The following is a 20,018-nucleotide window of genomic DNA, read 5'->3' as shown; positions in this document are numbered from 1 at the left end:
AAGAAAAGAAAAGAACCACCACCACATATCCTTTGTGGCAAAGTGTTATTTAATGTATGATAGAGAAGCAAAGCTCCAGAAATGGAGAGGGTCCAAAGTACTATTCTCCTGTGTAAATGCCTGGTTCAGAAGGATGGGGGACTCGACCAGAGGACAGGGACCCAAACGTCCTCTAAAATAGAATATACACCATCAAAGAGAGGTAAAGCCCCACTCGAGACTCTTTGAGTAATCCAAATCAAAGTTTATTGCATTGTTTTTTCGCTTCCAAACGTTCAAGAAAAAAAGTCACTTTTGTATCCTTCAGTAAAAGTAAAATCCAAAATAATGGCTCAAGAAGAAAGGAAAAGAAGTAGCCAACACGTGTTTCGCCCCCTCTGGCATTATAAGCCGGGGCTTTCTCAAGGCTAGAAGACAAAGGAAAAGCCTATTAATAGTGTTGGTGAAAAAGTAATGGTGAAAAATACCGATAGAAGTTCTAAAATCACCGAAGCGTGAATAAAACGGCAGAATTTTCTACGAAAAAAGTCACCTATGTTGTGCGATAGATAAAACCGATATAAGGACGTTTATGAGAAATTTCAAAAATCACTTTGATAATAGTGAGATATCAGGTACCTAAAATCCCGAAGAGAAAATAGAAGGAGGAAGAAAAGGAAAAGGAAAAGGAAAAGAAAAGAACCAGTGCATGAAAGCATAATGCCAATGAAAACATTTAGTAATACACTTAAATTAGACAAAAATGAATCTTAAAAAAAGTCATACATTAATTATATGAATTAGTTACATTATATAGCTACTGTATGGCAGTTGTTAGAGCATAGTCAATTTTTTAATTTTTTTATAATTTTTTAGTCATATTGCTCTTATTAATCATGATAATGTAATTAATTAAACATACAGGTTGAGTTTAAGCCATAAAGTTCATCACGATATTCTTTAGAGTTCAGTTGTCGCAAATACTACCTCATTAACATTGCGGTAAGTTAGTTAATTGAAGAAATATACTAGAACTAAAACTAAGAAACGGAGTCTCCGTATGTAAAGGAGACCGCTCCTTACCTTGAAGGTTCTATTTTTATCTTTGTCAAAAACGCCAATTCTCATCGGCAAGAAACCATACAATAACTGGGACAATGCGACAAATGAACACTAAAGAATATTGTGATGAACTTCATGGCTTAAACTCAACCTGTATGTTTAATTAATTACATTATCATGATTAATAAGAGCAATATGACTAAAAAATTATTAAAAAAATTAAAAAATTGACTATGCTCTAACAACTGCCATACAGTAGCTATATAATGTAACTAATTCATATAATTAATGTATGACTTTTTTTAAGATTCATTTTTGTCTAATTTAAGTGTATTACTAAATGTTTTCATTGGCATTATGCTTTCATGCACTGGTTCTTTTCTTTTCCTTTTCCTTTTCTTCTACCTTCTACAGGGAGTGCAGAATTATTAGGCAAATGAGTATTTTGACCACATCATCCTCTTTATGCATGTTGTCTTACTCCAAGCTGTATAGGCTCGAAAGCCTACTACCAATTAAGCATATTAGGTGATGTGCATCTCTGTAATGAGAAGGGGTGTGGTCTAATGACATCAACACCCTATATCAGGTGTGCATAATTATTAGGCAACTTCCTTTCCTTTGGCAAAATGGGTCAAAAGAAGGACTTGACAGGCTCAGAAAAGTCAAAAATAGTGAGATATCTTGCAGAGGGATGCAGCACTCTTAAAATTGCAAAGCTTCTGAAGCGTGATCATCGAACAATCAAGCGTTTCATTCAAAATAGTCAACAGGGTCGCAAGAAGCGTGTGGAAAAACCAAGGCGCAAAATAACTGCCCATGAACTAAGAAAAGTCAAGCGTGCAGCTGCCACGATGCCACTTGCCACCAGTTTGGCCATATTTCAGAGCTGCAACATCACTGGAGTGCCCAAAAGCACAAGGTGTGCAATACTCAGAGACATGGCCAAGGTAAGAAAGGCTGAAAGATGACCACCACTGAACAAGACACACAAGCTGAAACGTCAAGACTGGGCCAAGAAATATCTCAAGACTGATTTTTCTAAGGTTTTATGGACTGATGAAATGAGAGTGAGTCTTGATGGGCCAGATGGATGGGCCCGTGGCTGGATTGGTAAAGGGCAGAGAGCTCCAGTCCGACTCAGACGCCAGCAAGGTGGAGGTGGAGTACTGGTTTGGGCTGGTATCATCAAAGATGAGCTTGTAGGGCCTTTTCGGGTTGAGGATGGAGTCAAGCTCAAATCCCAGTCCTACTGCCAGTTCCTGGAAGACACCTTCTTCAAGCAGTGGTACAGGAAGAAGTCTGCATCCTTCAAGAAAAACATGATTTTCATGCAGGACAATGCTCCATCACACGCGTCCAAGTACTCCACAGCGTGGCTGGCAAGAAAGGGTATAAAAGAAGGAAATCTAATGACATGGCCTCCTTGTTCACCTGATCTGAACCCCATTGAGAACCTGTGGTCCATCATCAAATGTGAGATTTACAAGGAGGGAAAACAGTACACCTCTCTGAACAGTGTCTGGGAGGCTGTGGTTGCTGCTGCACACAATGTTGATGGTGAACAGATCAAAACACTGACAGAATCCATGGATGGCAGGCTTTTGAGTGTCCTTGCAAAGAAAGGTGGCTATATTGGTCACTGATTTGTTTTTGTTTTGTTTTTGAATGTCAGAAATGTATATTTGTGAATGTTGAGATGTTATATTGGTTTCACTGGTAATAATAAATAATTGAAATGGGTATATATTTTTTTTTGTTAAGTTGCCTAATAATTATGCACAGTAATAGTCACCTGCACACACAGATATCCCCCTAACATAGCTAAAACTAAAAACAAACTAAAAACTACTTCCAAAAATATTCAGCTTTGATATTGATGAGTTTTTTGGGTTCATTGAGAACATGGTTGTTGTTCAATAATAAAATTAATCCTCAAAAATACAACTTGCCTAATAATTCTGCACTCCCTGTATTTTCTCTTCGGGATTTTAGGTATCTGATATCTCACTATTATCAAAGTGATTTTTGAAATTTCTCATAAACGTCCTTATATCGGTTTTATCTATCGAACAACATAGGTGACTTTTTTCGTAGAAAATTCTGCCGTTTTATTCACACTTCGGTGATTTTAGAACTTCTATCGGTATTTTTCACCATTACTTTTTCACCAACACTATTAATGGGCTTTTCTTTTGTCTTCTAGCCTTGAGAAAGCCCCGGCTTATAATGCCAGAGGGGGCGAAACACGTGTTGGCTACTTCTTTTCCTTTCTTCTTGAGCCATTATTTTGGATTTTACTTTTACTGAAGGATACAAAAGTGACTTTTTTTCTTGAACGTTTGGAAGCGAAAAAACAATGCAATAAACTTTGATTTGGATTACTCAAAGAATCTTGAGTGGGGCTTTACCTCTCTTTGATGGTGTTATTTAATGTATGAAGGTATAGCATGAAAACACTCCCCTTGTCTCCAAATATTCGATATATGAAAGCCACAGTAATGATTATACATGCCACATGCAAACCCAAGTGTGAAAGAATTTCTCTTTTATGGACATTAGGTTGCATCATGTCCAAAGTAACCCCACCTTGTGCCAGGGTGAGGAAAAAAGGTATCCGATAAATATATACCTTTGATCACTTATATGTCCGTTTCACTCATATCCCATCTATCATGCACTGAAAAAGGGAAAGTGACAATTTCATTAACCTCCTTTCACTCACCAAATATATTCCTTAAGTGTATGAATATAATTTGCTGTTACGCCCATACTGACCTGTTTCTAACCCCAGTCAGTCACCTCTTTTGTCTCTTCAAAATCAATCTAAATGCTGGGCGTCACAAGTCTTTTTCATATATTGTAGAACCAACTGAAACACAAACAATTGGAATAACTCCAATATCCTCTTCTACAAAAACCGCAGTTTCTATGATAACTATAGAGTCACCGTCTGCCCCTATAACAAGAATTACACCAGTGTCCACGCAGTTTTTAGTACTAGAGCAGACGCTCTAACAAAGCTCAATTTATCCATTGCTTCCATTTGTATACACTTCCCAAACCTCCACTATTCACTTACCTATTTGTCCATCTTTCTATTCTTCGAGTTCACCCCAGTTGTGTTTGCTGGTATAATCCGGCATAAAATGCGAGAAATTACGTCCCTCCTATATGTCTTCCGGCTTCCTCATAGTGAATGCGAGCCTCTCGCGAGCATTTTTAAATGCTGTGTTCGTGTACAAAAAAAGCTAGTTAATCGACAACGACGGACTTACGCCTATCATCTATAGCTGCGGCGGCCATTTTGAAGTGGTTCATGTTCAGAAGAAAGTTACCAACGAAGACGGACTTCCGCCTATTACATATGACCGCGGCGGCCATTATGAAGTAATGGTTCTAATATTGCGGTCCTTTCAGCTAACGTACAAGCCACATTACCTAGTCAGAACCCATTTAAAATCTGGCAATAGAATCATATCCCAGATTCGATTTCTCTCTACTAGGCCATACTAGACCATAATAAGGGCAGGACTCTCGTAAGCAATTGCAATTGTCTTGCTCCAAGTTAGATGTTACATCGCAAGAAAGAGAACTATACCATATCCAATTAGGTCTATTCCCAACAAAAGGAATATATTTACCCTTAACTTCCAACCATTGAATTTCTTGGTAGCAACGTGATTCATGCCCCATATATGTACAAAGATGTCATAACAGTGCCCGTGCAGAGAGAAAAGGTGAAAAAATCCCCCCAATGTATAGAGGATTAGGGTGTGCAGTGTATGTCACCAAAATACAGTTAATCAGATTGTATACATATTGTTCTGATCAATAGTGTACCAAGTAGATGCATTCAAAGGAAATGGTACAATTCATCATCCAAATTCATGCCCATTTCGATCGTTCTTAGTTTAGTGATCCATTTCGCTTCATTTTTCTGCAAATCTAATGTTCTATTGCCACCCCTAGCGTTCATCGGGATGTGATTAATACCCATGTATTTCACTAGTGGGACCTCAATTTCTGAATGTTTGTCATTGACGTGCCGTCCTACTGGCGATGCTATGTCATGATTTCTTAGGGCTCTGATATGTTCCTGAATTTGTTCCTTTAAGGGCCTGATTGTGCTGCCCACATATATCTGGCCACATATGCATTCCAATATATATACCACAAATTTCGTATTACAGTTAATAAAAGTAGAGATTTTGTATTTATTACTACCATTATAGCTGAATTCAGAAGTTTTATGCAATGCCATATTACACATGTTAGAATTCCCACACCTATAGAAACCCACAATTTTTTTAGGAAGCCATGTTGCTTTGCTTTCCATTATAGATGGTAAAAAACTTTTACAGACTTCATTTCTAATAGTTTTGCCTCTTTTGTGGATAATTTTTGGCTTCTTGGGAAGTAGAGCAGCAAGTGTATCATCTGTCTGTAATACGTTCCAATGTTTGCATAGAATGCGGTATATGTTATGACTATTCTGGCTATATGCTGTACAGAAACTTATTGCTCTGTATGAAGAGCTGTCCCGCATTTTCGTATCTTGACCCAATAGGGTAGTTCTACAAACTTGATCAATCTTTTTTCTTGATGTTTTTATGATACGTTTGGAATAGCCTCTCTGTGCGAACCTGTTTTCCAATTTGTTTAGTTCTATATCACATACATTAGGATCACTACAATTTCTTTTTAGCCTGGTCATTTCCCCAAATGGAATAGCTGAGATTTGACTTTTAGGGTGAGCGCTTTATGCATGTAATACAGAATTACAAGATGTTGGTTTACGATGAACTTTTGTATGGATCTTGTTGTCCATAATGGATATCTCTAGATCCAAAAAGCAGACATTGTTCTTGCTGAATTCATACGTCATTTGAATATTGAAAATGTTACAATTGATATAATCATAAAATTCCATTAATAGTTGTTCAGATCCAGTCCAGATCATTAAAACATCATCAATATCTCTTCCCCAAAAGAAGATATTATCAGTAAATACAGAGGGGCCCTTCTTCCAAACATGTATTGCCTAAAAAAAAAACATATATAGATTTGCATATGATGGAGAGAACCGTGAGCCCATGGCTACTCCTTGTGCTTGCTTAAACCATTGTCCCTCATGTATAAATACATTATTTTCCAATGTAAAGTCGATCATACACAATGTCATTTCAGTATGATCCATATGGGATGCAGATCTTCCAGATAAAAAGTGCTGCACTGCTTGTAAACCCTTATCTTTAGGGATACATGTATATAAAGAGGATACATCAAGAGTGACCAACATCATATCTGGAGTCCAACTCACGTCCTCCAGTTTACGAAGAACATCCTTCGTATCTTGTAAATATGAAGGAATGTTTTTCACAACAGGCTGCAGATAGCTGTCAATGAACTCGGAAAGTCTTTCCGTGGGCGCTCCTATTCCCGATATTATGGGTCTGCCTGGCGGTGAAATGGTACTTTTGTGCAGTTTAGGTAACATGTATATACATGGTGATGTAGGATAGGGATTGAAAATATATTTGAATTCCAAATCAGAAATTAAACCCTGATTGAACCATAAGAGTAACAATTTCACCAGGCCAGTAAACCTGAGCCACGTTATCAGTCTGACCAGATAGAGTTTCGTCAACCAAGTGAAATATGTGTTGGGGTATGGTGGGGCCAAGACATTGCTCCAATAACTCCCTCTCGCTACTGTGTGCTTCAACGAGCCAGGATGGTAGGTGTTTTATCCAAGAAGCCAGGTAGTATGTCTCCATGCCTGGTACTCTCGTTTCCTCTTTTTTGAGAGGAAGTTGCATCATTCTTAGTTTAATTCTAAGTATTTTCCCTAGTCACAGTAGAAATGTGTTTATGGGATTTATATCTCAGTGCTGAAGCTGTAAATAAAAACGTGCCGGTGCCCATAGCTCTCCTCCTAAACATGTGGCTCCTGCAATTAAATGTGCGAGCAGGCCTTTTTAATCCATTTACAGCCACCTCCTGCCCCTTCGGCTCACTTTTGCAGCTTTCTGCTTTCTCCCTTTGTGACGCTTTTTTGTTTTTCTCTTCCTCCGTAAATGCTTGAGGCAGAAAAACAAGTGCTGGTGCTCCGCCCCGAAAGCCACCAGCTCAAATTAAGCACTGCCAAATACCCTTATGGGAAGTACAGTGAACACACCTTGAAGGGCTTAGAAGCATGCAGGACTTTAGCCTTTTTTATCAAAACAACTCTATTTTGGAAAGCGCTAGTTTTGACCAGAACTCTGTAGATCGTCACGTGTCAGAAATTACCCTGGCAATACTCAGCTTGACACATTTCTCTTGATCACGGGTCATCACAATGCCCTTAAACTTGATTTCTGCTTTTTGCCACTGTATTTCAAGCTCAGGGTGAGTTATATGCTCTGTGAGCGTATCTCCCCCAAAGGCATCAAATCTAAGCTTACTTAGTGTGCGATCTATACACAGTGCCAAACTCCTCTTGCATCCGTGGAACTAGGGTCCCTCAAATATTTCAGTGAGTCATCAGCGTATTGTGTTATTCCTTTTAAGGTGTTGTCTACCCTGACTCTCCAATCCATTCTGTCTTTCTCTGCATATCTGTGCCAAAGGCTTCATTGTTAGATCCAAATTATGGGTCGACAGAGGGCATCCCTTTCTGATGCAGTAGTACAAAGTTCAGCTATTGGAGATGTGTTTTTGCAAGTGACTGGTCTTCAATATAGAAGTAGCCATATTGTTTATGAAGATCCCCCCAAAAAATTCTGAAGGACCTGGAAAAGGAAATACAGTCCCCTCATGGCAAATGCTTACTCAATATCCAATGCGGGCACTACATATTCTTCCACCTGAATGTCTGGAGACTGTTGTGTGTGAGCCAATCTACGAAATTCTAGCTGCAGATTCCTTATCTTCCAATATTTCCCATGCATTCGACTGGATCTGGAAAATCTTGAGCAGTACCTCTGCGTGCTGGTAGGTGGCATTGATCGTCTCCACAACTGTGGTGTCCGTGGTGAAAGTGACATGCGCGGTGCCTGTACAGATGTTACCACAGCGCGCTGACATCAGTTCTTTTCTTTCTGTGCCATCAGTCCACATTCGTAAGAGCTACCTCAGTCCATTTTTTAGACTTCTTCTTTGACTTTTTGTCAAAAATCTTTAAGCCTTAGCTCCCAGTGTGCTGTAGGTATGTCCCCTAAGAAGCTGTGGGTTTAAACTCTGTGGATCCTGTCTCAGGCAGATATCTGTGACTGAACCCCACCTGGTTTGCTTCTGGTACTGGAGCTAGGCCACAACTCCAAGGCCTTCACTGACTGTCGAGTGATGAACCCTAAGGCAGTCTAAAGGCATGACCTGAAGCTCTTTGTCTCCGGGCACCAGACAGCTCCATGGCGCTCCAGGGTCCAGTTGCAAGGAAGGTGTTGGGCCTGCTCTTAGAATCATTCCCGTCGGTCATCGTTGCGCTCCAAGTCATCGCCAGGTAAGTCCCTTAGGAAAGCCAAAAAGTCGAAGTGCTCTTCAACTTCAGTGTGCCGGTCTAAACCTTCGGACGAGGAACAGGAACAATGCTACAAATCCAGGCCCTGCTCCCATATGTCAACTGCAGAGCCTGAATTTGGGTCTTTTCCACTCCTCCTAGACTTTTCTGAAGCCGCAGAATCCCCCATCCATCCTAAAGAATTTTATGAGGCCTAGCACCTCATGTTTGGGGCGGCCAACCTCTTTAAATCACCTTCATGCCCCAAGGGTTCAGCACATGCGTCTATTGGATTCCTGCCAGCGGGTTTGCTGTTGGTGCTTTTTGGGGGCTTTGACTGCATTCCTAGGTCCATATCGGCTCTGGTTGCAGGTCAGTGACCTTCCCTGGAGCATTTTCCAGTAGCTCTGTTCCCAATGCCCCTGGCGCCCTTCTACAGTGCCAACCCTTTCATTATACGTGACTCCAATACAGAGCCGGTCCAGCGTCGTCCGAATGTCGACTCCAGCTTTGACTCTCCGGGTCAGAAACAGTGCCTCCTTTTACTGATAGGTCCTGTGGGGAATACCACTGGGGCAGATCTGTGCATCCTACTAGTGATCCCGAACCCCTGAAAGAGCCTGAGGATAACTGGTATGAGGAACTGACAGATGCCAGTGGTCTAGATACATCTATTGACACTGGCCTAGTCTCTACTTCTGTTGTCACTATGGAGGAAGGGGTTTTATTTACCCTAGTTGTTAAGAGGGTGGCTGAGGTCCTGGACCTTACACTGTCTTCTGTGGCAGTCACGACAAACATCTTCACAGAAGTGCTTCAGCAAGTAGTAGCCCTCATGGAACCTCTTCTCGTTAATAAAGCTCTCACTAATGTTCTGCTCAGGGCATGATTCAAGCCCTGCACATCCTGCACATCCTGTGCAAATAATAGTTGCCTGCTGCCACCACCTCACTCTTGGGGCCCTAGCTTTCCTCACCTAGCGCCACACCCCACAGGGTCTGGTTGTCTAGACCTCCATGCCCAAAGTAAATCCTGGATAGGATAGGGAATCCAAAAAGGCTGGATACCTTCAGTAGGAGAATTTTTATCTTCCACCAGACTTGCACTGCCTCTAGGGCCAGTTTTCCCACAGAGTTTGGGATTTGGTTGCGTAAGCGTTGACCATGGTTTCAGAGGAGACCTGAGTCATTCTGTCTCACTTATTCCATGTAGCGGGATGCAGAAAAGTTCACTATATTATGTGGACTGGATACAACTGACTCGCTAGGCAGAACAATTGCTTTGTCAGTGGCACTGTATCGCCACACCTGGCTTTTTAGGGTGATGTCCAGGAATTTGGTATAGCCATGCCCTTCAAATGCACTCGCCTGTTGGCGCTAAGGCAGATTGGGTGCTCAAGCACTTTAAGGATAGCAGGGCCGCCACCTGGTCATCAGGACTCTCCAAGGCCTCTTACCAGCCCACCTTTGCCTTTCACCTCTTCGGTGGCTACTGTAGGGGCTGCCAACCATATCCTTTCCTGCCCAGCCACCACAGCCAACAGGCTCACCAGTTCTTTGGTAGCTGCAGATGCAGTTCGTACAAGTCCAGTGGAACCCAAGGCCAGAGATCGGCCCAGTCTGCCACCTCTGTGGCAGCTGCTGCTGCAGCCTCCAAACTCCTTTAATATGCCCTCTCACCATAACGGGCAACTGGTCGGAGGCAGAATCAGACACCACCTGCCCCAATGGCAGTCCATAACCTTGGACAAATGTGTGCTCCAAATGTTTCAGCGAGGTTATACCCTCTTATTTGCAGAAACCCATCTGTCCGTGCCATCATCCTCAGACTGACTGATGAGGGACCACCTCTCCCTTCTGTGTGTGGAAGTGCAGGCCAAAGAAGCCTTTGGGGGGGCTGACATCAGAAGTAGGTTGTGGTTGCTATTCCAGCTACTTTCTAATGCCGCAAAAGGATGGAGGCTTCCACCGATACTAGACCACTCTCAAATTCTTCCTAAAGAAGAAGGAAAAATTCAAAAAGCTTACATTGGCTCATGTCCTGCCAAACCTGGACCCTGGAGACTTGATGGTAGCATTTGACTTGCAGGATACCTTTTTTCACATACCTGTCCTGCTGGCCCACAGATGTTACCTGCTGTTCATGGTGGGCCACGAGCACTTTCAGTTTGCTGTGTTTCTCTTTACCCTTACCAGCACTCCTTGGATTTTCACAAAGGTGATAATGATAGTCGCAGCCCATTAGCGGTGGTCAGGGGGTTCTGTCTTCTCTGACCTCAAAGGCTGGTTCTGTGAGGCAGGTTGGCCCAGTGCTTAATTTGTCAAAAACCAGTGGCTGATTCCAGTTAAAATGAGTGCACTGAATATCAAAGCCGATAGTCTTTAATTCACCACCACATGCTCCACATTCAAGCATGGAGATTGAGCGGCAACAACTGACAGACGTTGACCTCTTTTCAGAAGTCTGTGAAGTCATTCTGGAAGTCATTCTGGAAGCCAGCCATTCCTCAACAAAGATCATTTTCGCCTGCTGTTGGGACAAGTTTGAAGCTTGGTGCACTGGCAAAAGTTTTGATCCTCTCTCTGCACCTTTGTCCGAGGTATTGTTGTTTGTTTTATTGTTAGCCTGGCAAGGCTTTGCTTAGGGCATAGTTAAGAGGTATCTTTCAGCCGGATCAGCTGTCTCTGTTCAAGTCACTTGTTGTGACTTGTTTCCTGAAAGGACTTCAGAACGTTTCTTCTGAAACTCTTCATTAGGTCCCAATGGGAATTTAATTTGGTTTTAAAAAATTTTATGTGCTCGCCCCTTGAGCCATGCATTCTGAGTGGCCATTGCATTGGCCAGGAGGGTTAGTGAGCTTCAGACACTTTCTGTGCACCCTCCATACACCAACTTCTTTCCAGACAAACTGTTTCTCCACACTTACGCCTCTTTACTACCAAAAGTGGTGACACCTTTCCACGTCGGCCAACATAGCACACTGCCAACCTTCTTCCCTTTTCCCCACTGTTCAAAGAAGGAGGAGAGACTTTATCACCTGAACCCTAAAAGAACATTATTGTTGTACAGAGATCCAACGAAAGGGCACTGGGTGGATGATCAACTCTTCGTTGGGTTCACCAGAAGGGATAAGCCATGCAAAAACAGACCATATCGAGATGGATTGTGTTCTGCATTAAGATCTGGTATGCATGGCCAAGTAGCAACAAGGACTTGTAGGCTCATTCCACAAGACCCAGGGCTGCAACCTCTTCATTAGCTTGCAGAGTACCCTCCTAGACATCTGTCAGGCTGCTGTGTGGTAATCACTGCACATGTTTACTAAACACTACTGCCTTGACAGTCTGGTCAGTCGCAATGGGCACTTTGCCTGACCGGTCCTTCAGGACTTCTTGGTCTGAAATTGTTCACAGACCCACCTCCTGGGAGGTATTGCTTGGGTATCTATTCTGAGGTAAAGAATCTGTGGCTAGAATCTATATCAGATTAATAAGTTACATTCCTTTGCTAACACCTTGTCTGGGAGAGACTCTATCTTGCCACAGATTCCTTACCGGCCCTCCCATCCTGCTGCTTCTGTGAAAGTTTTTTTCCATCTGGAAAGGTTCTTGTAGGCCCTTATTGTCTACACACTGGTAAACTGTCTTTCTGTCATGGGTCCGACATAGAATTGCCACAAAACTGATGTCAGCAGGCAGGGGTGGCATTTTATAGGCACCGTGCACGTCACTTTTGGCGTGGACGCTGCAGACATGGAGCCAATCAATGACACCTACTGGTTCGCAGAGGTACTGCTCAAGATTTTATGGATCCAGTCTGACTCCTGGGGGATAATCTAAGATAAGGAGTCTGCAGCTAGAAGTCTCTATCAGATAATGGTCGGTACAGAACCTGTTCTGTGATCTGGAAGGTCATGCTACATGTCCCCCTCATATATGATATGGGGATACTGTCCATGTCCTGAGTCTCTACTAGATAAGACATTACTGAAGACAGTACTGTGATTGTGGCAACATCAGGAAGCATTTCTTTTAAAAAAAAATTCTGACTAGTATTTTATTCTGTAATGACATAACTGAGCGCCTGTTGATTGGAATATGCAAAAGGGATTACTGTCCTCTCAGCTCTGTATTTAACATGTCTAAAATCGTTGAGGATGTTCTTCAAACCAGTGGCCTGAATTTTCACTTTTATCTCAAGAACACCCAAGCCTATCTGCATGTCAGCTAGCCTCAAATTAACTCCTATTTTTATTTTTGCAAATTTTGGAGCAGGTGGCTAGACTTCAGCAAGCTTAGGCCAAGTGTAGCTTTATTGGAGGTGTTCTTGGTTAGCCCTCCACATTTCCAATTGTTTGAGATTAGGAAATAAACCTGGACACTCAGATTGGTGTACCCCTACCATCTCATTTTTTTGCATCATTTACAATGTGTTCATTGTTTTATTGAGTAGAACCAGTATAAATTTGGCAGTGGGATCATTAGTAACTGCAAAACTGGACTATGCCAAAGCACACCACGTAGTTCCCATCCTACAAAAGACCCAGGAAGGACGACATCCAAAATGCAGTAGCTTGCTTAGCGCTAGGCATAAAGAAAGGTGACTCCACTTCACAAGGGCTTTGATAGTCGTGTTGGCAGCCAGCAGCAATGAGGGTCACTTTAAGGCTCTCTCTTTGGCTTTTGTATGTGTCCTTGTATCTGCAGAATAGACTTCATCTGTATGTCCTAGGCTGAATCATTGGTTCAAACAAAACGGAAATTGCCTTAATTCACATGATGAAGGAGATGTGAACTTGGCTTCCCGTGTGTTTGACTGACGGAAAAGAAACGGACCAGATACAAAGTCAGCATATTGTCACTGAAGCAATGTGGCTATCACTTGGCCTAAAATAGCCACCTCACCTGGTCTCTACTGCTAAATACCTGTTTGTCAAATTTTTTTGAAAAAGTGTGTTGAGCTGGTGAAGATGATCTGCAGAGAGTGGAGCCAGAGCTCCTCTGTACAGTGGGGCTCTGGACCACAAGGTGGTGTCTGTTACTGTAGGAAAGCTCCCAGTACAGATCTAGAGGCAATGCTTAGCACTCATAAGATGACATCAACTGGTCTTGGAGCAGTGGTGATACATAGCATTAAGGGTGCAGTGGAAGATGTTGCATAGTGGGAATGGGCCAGGCGCAATCTTCTAGCTGTATGGTGTGTCTAGTACACTCTCCCGTCTCCCCTCCCAACAGATTTGAGGTGGACTGTTGCTGGGTGTATGCAAAGAGGGATCTGTTAAGATTTTCTTTATTTTGTCCCCATACGTCATGAAAGTAATTGAAGACCTTGATAGGGGCAAATATGCAGGCGTGAGAATGTATGTGAGCTCTTTAGTATACTTGGCTGACCGAGCGACTAGAGAGTGAGAATGGGGTAAGGAGACCACCCCCCTGTCTGAAGTGCTGTATGTTAAGAGAAATTGAGGTTCTTTTGTTCCAGCATGAGCGGAGAGACTTAGATAGACTCAGTTCCTGTGTTCTCCTGCCACTCTATCACAGTCACTGCAAACACCAACTCTATTCGAATGGTGCCTCGATGATGTTCGAGTGGTGCCTCAATAATGAAAGGGGACCTCTGGAAACTTCAAACTTGACCTGGTCTGTGATGTGCTGCATGCCACATTTGATGGAACTGGAATTAATCTAGTTAAAGGTTTCCATGATGGGCTATACAGCTTAAGGGTGATGGATGTGTTGTTAGACACAGAACCCTTTGCATGTCATTGGCATCAGGGTTCAACTGATGGTGACTAGACTCTTGGCTGTTTTACACTTTGGACAGTGGAAAGGTTGTTTATGCCCAAGGTCATTTTAGCTGCGGATGCCTTTTTAGAATCTTAAGAGTCTGATTGGTTCCCTTGAGAGCTACCTTCTTACATTCGCTTTTGTACCTGAGAAATCAATTTCAGGTATGTTTGTCAGATACGAGACACTTAATTCTTCAGACACTGCCTTGGTTGGCTTTGTCCTGTTGTGTGTATGCTTACCATTTTGCGCTTTTGTGCTCAGTACCTGGTTTAGATTATGATGTTGGCATACCTTCATGCCATGACATATCATGGTGGCAGAAAAGTTGACAGTCCCTTGTCTAAAGTAGATGTAAAGTCATGTCTGTAGGAGTTTTAAAAAAGGGGAAGAAGGATTTTAGAGGTTGAGAGATTATGTAAGCACCTATCAGATGTTATTTCCATCTTTCAGATGTTTAGCAGGTAGGACAAGAGGGGCAAAGCCACAAGAGAAGTTGCAGGAAATACAAGAATTGTGCAAGGCACTGACCAAAACCTGAACCTGAAATGCAAAGATTTGAAGACTAGCACAATGAGTGATAACAGTTACCTTTGAAAAGGTAATGAGTGCCAGCTTCAGTCAGTTTGAAGGTTGATGAACCTCTAGGCATTGAACAAGCTCATAGAGTGAGCCCTAAATAGTGCAGACAAGATCATCTAGCAAAAATGTCTAAGGATCAGAAGAAAGAGGTGATTCTATGGAGGGCATGGGAGCTATTCTAACTGCTTACTTAGATTGGCAGATTTATTCCCCTTCAGGATCTCACCAAAAGTGCATGCCAAAAGTAAAATGTTGAAATTGTTGTGAAGGTAGACATTTTCTTTGTGGGCCGGCTTTCCGTCTGGACCAAGATATTCACCATATTACATTTACTGTGGAGGTGTTAAACGTTAATGAAGGTGATGACGAGCTATAAACAACAGATTGATCTGTCCAGTTTGGACCCTCAGAGTGTGGCTCTAGGCCTGATAAGTAGCTGTGTCAGCGCTCCAAGAGGAGTAGCTGATCAAGAAACAGGAATGTTCCTTGGCAATGTGGGATCAATGTTATAAATAGTGGTGGGAAGTGGTTTTGAAATGTGTGAAACTGCCATATTATAAATGTATGGAATGCTGTTTCTATTTGCACTCCCACAGTGGAGTTCCTAGGAATAGTATACATACACTTTTCACAAATTTGATGATGATGACTGCTAAAAGTCCTCATGGATGAGACTAGCGAAAGCCTTCTAAGGCATTCTGAGTATGAATGATGAGAGTGGTGAAAGATACTTCATAGGAAAGGGAATTTGAAAAGCTTTAGTTCACTCAATAAGTATTACCTTCATGCTGGGGATGAGGCAAGTGAGTAGGCCCTGGATAGGAATGGCACAGAGTGGCTCTGTACATGTGTATCTGCAGAGGTGGAAGTGTGCTGTTATTTGGGGTGGCTGGCCTCTTGTTGGTGGCATACTGGATGGGATTACTTTTTTTTATTTTTCAGGGGTTGGTTCCAGTCTACAGGAGACACTTAATGTGGGGGGCTGGTTAGACTGGTTATTACTGGGTGATTCTATAAATGCTACCTTTAAGATACTAACATTAGTTATCAAAGGATGTAGGGTCTGATGTAAGAACATCTGGCCACAATGGTTGCAAAGTGTGACCAGTATTTGTGCAACTTGGAAAGATTTTTAAGAACCATCTTAACCATCTTATGTACTAATAGGTCGATTCCTAAAAATCTGAATCATAGTGGGTCAGAATTTGATCTACCTCATGAATATTAATGGGGTATGTTGCAAATTGTGACTGACTATGGTTGGATTTCATCACAGGGACCATGTCTGTCATTGCATCATTTTTTTTTTTATGCAGCCTGTTTTCCTTAAAGGAAGGGCTGTGTTTCAAAAGTAAAGTTTACCTACTCCCAAACAAACTTTTTTTAACATTCACAAATTTCCTTTTTGTGAATAGGTTACCACCCAACTTGAAGGTTGGTAACTTTTCAATGGTTTATGACTGCTGTTACAGTCCTAAAACATTGGTATATATGAATTTAAATCTCTATTTGGAAAGGACGCTAATAACACAGCCCTTCCAAATAGTTATTCCCTATCCACTTCTAAACCCTTTTAGGGGTCAGTAAGAAATAAATGACTCCTAAAATCAGTTTAGTGCATTGCTAAATGTAATTTATCAGTCTTCAGCTCTAAATCGAAGTGTCTTGATAGAGACTTCTAATTGCAGATTCCTCACATTGTAGATTTTCCCACGCCCCTGAATGAATCCGGAAACCTTTGTAGCTGTTCCTGCCCCTCAGTGCCATCAACTTGAGGGTCAGCATCAATACCGACATCACCAGTACTGGAAAATGAGCCAATATCGGAATCAGAGATATACACACTCCATTGCTCAGAACTCAACAGTATGCCTTCTCACACTTGCACACCTACACCCTACAAAATGATGTTGGAGTTGATGATGAGGACAACGATAATGATGATAACAAATGTGACAGTGGCAGTCTTTTCAGTGCCCCCCAGGAGGCCTGTGGTATGGACACTTCTCCAGACATTGGTCTCGCCTCACTAAATCCAGCTGTGAAAACTGAGGAGTCTGCCTCCTTTTAAGCAGTTATTCGGAGAGCTGCTGAGGTTCTTGACCTTACCTTATCCACTTAAGAAGATCCTCAGCCCAGCACAATCCAGACAGGAACCTCTTTTCCCTTTTATTGAGGTCCTGACAAATATTCTGGTAGGCACCTGGGCAAAAGCGAGGATCTTGTCCTCCAGTTAATCGCCAGATGGAAAGATGGCACAAGGCTGCTCCAAGAGATCTGGACTTCCTGCTGCAATACCCTATTCTGGAGAGCCTATTGGTCCAAGCAACCAATAGTCCCTTAAATGCATTCCTTACAGATTCCCATGATGGGGCTCCAAAAGGATGGAGGAAATCGCTAAACGAATGTTCTCCTCTGCCAGTCTTGCCCTTAGGCCTGTATATACAACACGCTTCATGGGCAGATATTTGCATGCACTTTGGGACCAAGTGGCAGACATCTTCCCAGATGTCCCAGACATCTCTCCAACTTCACAGTGCCTGATCTTAGACGGAATAAGGCCATTGCCTGCTCTTGGGGGTTTGCCCTGCTGATTCAGGAGTTACCCCCAAAAGCAACACCCCTTTCAAGTCTTCAGAAAGGGCTACCAGCAGATGCAAACAATGTGCCTTCCTCACCCTGACAAGGTAAAGCCCGGGGAGCACACTGATGGCATTCAGAGCCCTATGGGTAAGGAGCTTTCCAGACATCAACTCCTTCCCCATAGCCTCCAAAAAACCTCTTTAAATCACCCCTGGTGGCTACGATCATCCGATAGAAGGTTGTGTCACCTTTTACCTCTTCAAATGGAGGAGCATCATGTCCTATCAATGGGTGCCCCAGGTTCAAGCAACACAGGTACTCCTGTCCCTTCCTCTCTTATCCCCTGAACATACCACTGACACTACAATTCCTGGAGAACCACAATTCCGTACTTCGCAGAGAAGTTCAGGCTGTCTTGCAGTGCTTAATTTGTAAAAAAAAAAAAAAACGTGCCGGTGCTCAAAGCCATCCTGTTAAACCCGCGGCTGCTGCAATTGAATGTGGGAGCGCCGAAACTGAGGCAGCGTAATCTGATGCCATCTCGGGCCTCTTCAATCCATATAAAGCTACTCCCTGCCCTTTCAGTTCACTTTTGCAGCTTTCTGCTTTCTCCCTTTGTGACGCTTTTTCGGTTTTCTCTTCCTCCGTCTTTACCATATGTGTCTTTTACTCGCAGCAAATGCTTGACGCAGAAGAATAAGCGCCGGCCCTCGAAAATAAGTGCTGGTGCTCAGCACCGGAAACAACAAGCACAAATTAAGCACTGCTGTCTTGGCAAAGAGAGCAATAGAGTTGGTGCCAGCATCAGAGAGTGGGACTGGTTGCTACTCCTATTAAATTTAACTGGTACGAATTTGATGCTGTTACAGAACCTCGAAGTATTTAGTTTGGTGGAAATGTAGTGAAACATCTGGGCATTAATTTGACTTCAGTGGTAGGTAGTTTGTATGTTACTAACATACCCAAACTATAGCAGAAGTTTTCAAACGGGGCTTTCCCTCACCCCTCTTCCCCCACTCTCGACATAAATTGATCTCAGGAGGCCACAAGGCTGTGTCCAACGGGACAATGTATCACAGCCCTAGAAAAGAGAGACAAACATCATGCCTAAAACAATATTGCATTTTAGTAAACAAAGGGGAGCGACAGTGAGCCAATCTGTTATGGACCAACAGTAATATATTTTTTTTCACTCATGTCCTGGCTTGGAAGTAGGTGTCAAATTGGAGCAGGAAAGAGGCGTTCGAGTACTCCAAATAACCCTTGGAGTCCGTTCCTCCACTTTTACACTCTTAGGGAGTCCAGGCAGCGACCTGCATGATGGCATTTTATTGCATTTGGAAAGCTACAACTGAACATAACTGCAATGGTTACATTGCAAAATATGTGCAGAGCTGCCCATTGTATAGAATTGCCATGAGAAAATATGTTTGTCATTCTGGAAACCCCGGATGATTTCTTTTACGTAGCTCGGCGTGCCATTATAAAGCTTTAAGACAATTGGTCTAGATACACCCTTATGTTTTATAGGGCGGCAATGCAGTAGTTAGAATGATCAGTATACTCCTTCTTTTATATGTTTCAAGCTTCCGCAGTAAAGGCCCCAAGGGGAAAGAGAGTTTTTTCAGAGCTACTGCTGTACTGCCGAGCTGCACACATTAACATTTTAGGGTAATGGAGTCAAAGGGGGCACATATGTATCTGGTAGTGGTGGGTGGCACCAGTCGGACCGTACTTTTGCTCATTGGGAAAGACAGGTCCTGGGGCCTTTACACTTCTTTTGTGACTTTAGCCGTACTAGTTATGGGACAATGTAGCGATCAAGGTTGGACTCAGCCTTCGTTTCACTACAAACCACAGTTTTAACCTGAGTTGTTGGGTGCTTACCATAAATAGAGAGAGTAGGCTGTAGGATGATCGGGATTTTGAACTGGTCAAGCGTGAGCCCATTTTTTGTAAGGAGGTTGTGGCTGCCAAGGGGGACTTTATGGGTTATCCCATTCCTGTTGACCCAGGACTGGTGGTTCTGGCACTTCAAGAGGTTCTCTGAGAGGAAATGGACTGACCCAAATGGAAGCCAATTTTGCTACTCTGTCAGATTTGATACTAACCAGACTCAGTAAACATTTGGATCTATCTGCAGTGGATGAATTGTTTCGATGAATATGGAAGTCATGGTAGCAGAACACCTTACAAGTAGTTTGCTTAACACACGTTCCATTGTTATTGCTTCCTGTTGTAGACTGTTTACTTAGAGACTCTAGGTCAGGTCAGGTGCTCTCTACGTTGCTTTTTGGAAGTGGAGAAGGTTCTGCGTATTTAGGGGGCATTAGCTCTGTGTACAAAGTGTCAGATATATGTAGGAAACAGTTTGCATAGTGGCGCCCTTCCACACTGCATCCTGAGCATTTTGCTATATGGAATAACAGTGATGTGTTCCCAGTAATGTTTTGTTTAAAAACTACTTACCACAGCAGCTCAAAAGCAGCATTTACTTCTTTGTACCTAAAAAGCCAGATACCCCTATTACATGAGCTGTACTG

The 20,018-nt window shown here is 42.6% G+C and overlaps 1 protein-coding gene across 19 annotated transcripts in view; it reads left to right on the top strand.

The window, feature by feature from the left end:
- Nucleotides 1-20,018, top strand: part of NFIX (nuclear factor I X) — a 1,024,880-nt gene that overhangs the window by 842,544 nt on the left and 162,318 nt on the right. The window lies entirely within an intron of this gene.

The sequence above is a fragment of the Pleurodeles waltl genome, chromosome 4_2, assembly GCF_031143425.1.
Source record: "Pleurodeles waltl isolate 20211129_DDA chromosome 4_2, aPleWal1.hap1.20221129, whole genome shotgun sequence".
Lineage (NCBI taxonomy): Eukaryota > Metazoa > Chordata > Amphibia > Caudata > Salamandridae > Pleurodeles > Pleurodeles waltl.
The sequence above is the reverse complement of the archived record's forward strand: the minus strand, read 5'-3'. Positions and strand labels throughout refer to the sequence as shown.